The 2500-nt window shown below is 38.1% G+C and overlaps 1 protein-coding gene across 30 annotated transcripts in view; it reads left to right on the top strand.

Moving 5' to 3' along the window:
* ttc29 (tetratricopeptide repeat domain 29) overlaps positions 1-2500 on the top strand; it is a 55167-nt gene that overhangs the window by 15745 nt on the left and 36922 nt on the right. For 8 of the 30 annotated variants that reach the window (XR_007884849.1, XR_007884850.1, XR_007884847.1 and 5 more), the window contains exon 15: positions 212-285. The exons of 10 other annotated variants lie outside the window; for them this stretch is intronic. The gene's annotated coding sequence lies outside the window, so the exon portion shown is untranslated. Of the gene's footprint in view, positions 1-152; positions 174-211; positions 286-630; positions 985-1158; positions 1441-2500 lie in introns of those variants that run through there. 12 more of the 30 variants (XR_007884836.1, XR_007884839.1, XR_007884834.1 and 9 more) reach the window with 6 other exon arrangements.

Genomic DNA, 2500 nt, shown 5'->3' with positions numbered 1-2500 from the left:
AGAGAGTCAAAGAAAAACAGATCGCACAGGACTGAAACAGCAGCAAGAGACAGTGAAACCAGAGATAAACTCAAATTAACTCCAGAGTTTCTACCCTGTTCAACCTCATGTTCCACTGAGTACAGACAATTGTTTTATTTGTGTTTTTTTAGAACAACCAGACTAAAGGATGTTTTATTATTATTAATAATAAAACATTATTTATTTTCAGGAGTCTACAATGCTGTGCAGTGATGGACTTCAGGACCTGCAGTGTTTTAATGTGTCTAATAAAGTCTTTTGAAGGTATTTCCACACAAAACACTCCAATAACACATTGATGTGTTTGTGACCAAAAAATCACTGACATCGTAATCATTCACATCAAAAACTAATTTATTCATTACTGTCAATGAAAGAAATTCACTATGCAATTATACAGTCATACATAAGCTTAATGGTAATGCTAATGACAATTATAATTCTGATAATTATTTGTAGCAGGTAGAATTTGAGGCTCCAGTGGTCGATTGTCTTTGTTTTTGATGCAGTTTTATTAAATGTTTTCTTACTTTTAGAAAGTAAAAATGAATCCATTCAGTCTGATGACATGTATTATAACTATACTACTGTTTCTTGTTTGTTCTTTAGTTTGCGTTGCAGAGCAGTCAGAGTTGATTTGTTCACATCAACCAATCGTAGCCCTGGCTGGTGATGATGTCATTCTACCATGTTACCTTGATCCTCCAATCAGTGCCAGTTCTGAGACAGTGGTGTGGACCAGACCTGGTTTAGACCCAAAGTACATCCATGTTCACCATAATGGACGACTGGTGTACGAAACTCAAAATCCATCTTATTTCCTCCGAACGAGACTGTTTGTGGATGAACTGCAGAATGGAAACGTCTCCATGAAAATCTTCAAAGTGAAAATCTCTGATGCAGGAAAATACTTTTGCTTCCTTCGATCAATGTTGAAGAAAGCTTCCATCCAACTCACTGTTGGTAAGTCAGACTTTCTGAAGATGATGAATTACACATTTCTGCTGACTGCAAAGATCAGTAATGTAACTTTATATTAGAAGTAAGCAGCCATGATAAGACACAAAGAAAACAGTGCTGTAAGTTATTTGTTGGATCTGAATCCACTGTTTGAAATTCCTCCTCTCTTCTCATCAGGTGTCGTCTCCACTCCCATCATAGAGATTGTCTCCAATAACAACAGCAGTAAGGTTTTACAGTGTGAGTCTAAAGGCTGGTATCCAGAGCCTGAGGTGGTCTGGCTGGACGGTGAGGGAAACCTCCTCTCTGCTGGACCTACAGAGACAGTCAGAGGTCCTGATGACCTCTATACTGTCAGCAGCAGAGTGACTGTGGAGAAGAGACACAGCAACAACTTCACCTGTAGAGTCCAACAGAAGGACATCAACCAGACCAGAGAGACACACATCTATGTTCCAGGTTATAAAGAGCTCTAAATATATTAAACATATTGTCACTGTTGAGCTCTAGTTTGATTCAATAATGTCATTCTGTTCTCTCTTCTATCTTTTCAGATTATTTATTCACAGTTCAGTTGTCTTCTGATTGGATTCGGATCATCATCATTCCTGTTTGCATTATTGCTCTGCTCATTATCACCCTAATAATATGTAAGTCACATATTTATTTTCCTTTTTTATACCAAGTTCCTGTCAGAGCTCTTTATTGACATACATACAGGCATAACAACAGTAACTAAGCAAACAGTCTGAAATGATCTTCACTGCAGGAAATTTGGGGAAAATGGAGGAAATAAAAGAAAATGTGTTGCTTTCAAAAGCTTTCTCTCATTTGGAAATGTTCTGTTTATGAAAGTCACTGTGATGTTAAATATATTCCAGTTCAATTATCATATTTTTGTTCTGCTTGTGTCGTTTTCTCACTTTAACACTCATTCATTGATTAGACAAAAACACATGAACACAACAACTTCAACACTTTCCTGTTTCTGTTGGTTCACAGGCACAAAGTGGATCCTGAGGAATGGAATTAAACTGGGAGGAGATGTAACACATGGTGTGAAAGAGGAACTGTTAATGGTCGAAGTAAAGCCAAAAGTCCAGAAGCATAATGTAAATATGAATGCAGCTCAACTCCAGCCCTTAGTGGAGGGAAATCAGCAACAGGAGGACCAGAGAGAGCAACTGGACAGAGTTCAGAGATCACAGACAGAGGAAACATCAACAGCAGGAAATAACACTGAAGACACTTTAAAACACAGAGAGACGCAGCGTTGAACGACGTGGACTAAAAACCTCCTGTAGTGACTGAGAACGAGGAGGAAATCATTGTGACACTGGAGGATATTCTCCATCTTTTCCTGCTCTACCAGCAGCATAACCTCTGTATATGCAGATGATGCAGTTGCACAGGGGTCTGCAGCAGTTCAGTGAGCTTAGCCCCTTATGTTAACTGTTAACTGTAAGCTTTATAACCTTTTATTGTTTGTTTTGTTTTTGTTTCATATTATTGTAATTGC

The sequence above is a fragment of the Dicentrarchus labrax genome, unplaced genomic scaffold, assembly GCF_905237075.1.
Source record: "Dicentrarchus labrax unplaced genomic scaffold, dlabrax2021, whole genome shotgun sequence".
Taxonomy (NCBI): domain Eukaryota; kingdom Metazoa; phylum Chordata; class Actinopteri; family Moronidae; genus Dicentrarchus; species Dicentrarchus labrax.
The sequence above is the reverse complement of the archived record's forward strand: the minus strand, read 5'-3'. Positions and strand labels throughout refer to the sequence as shown.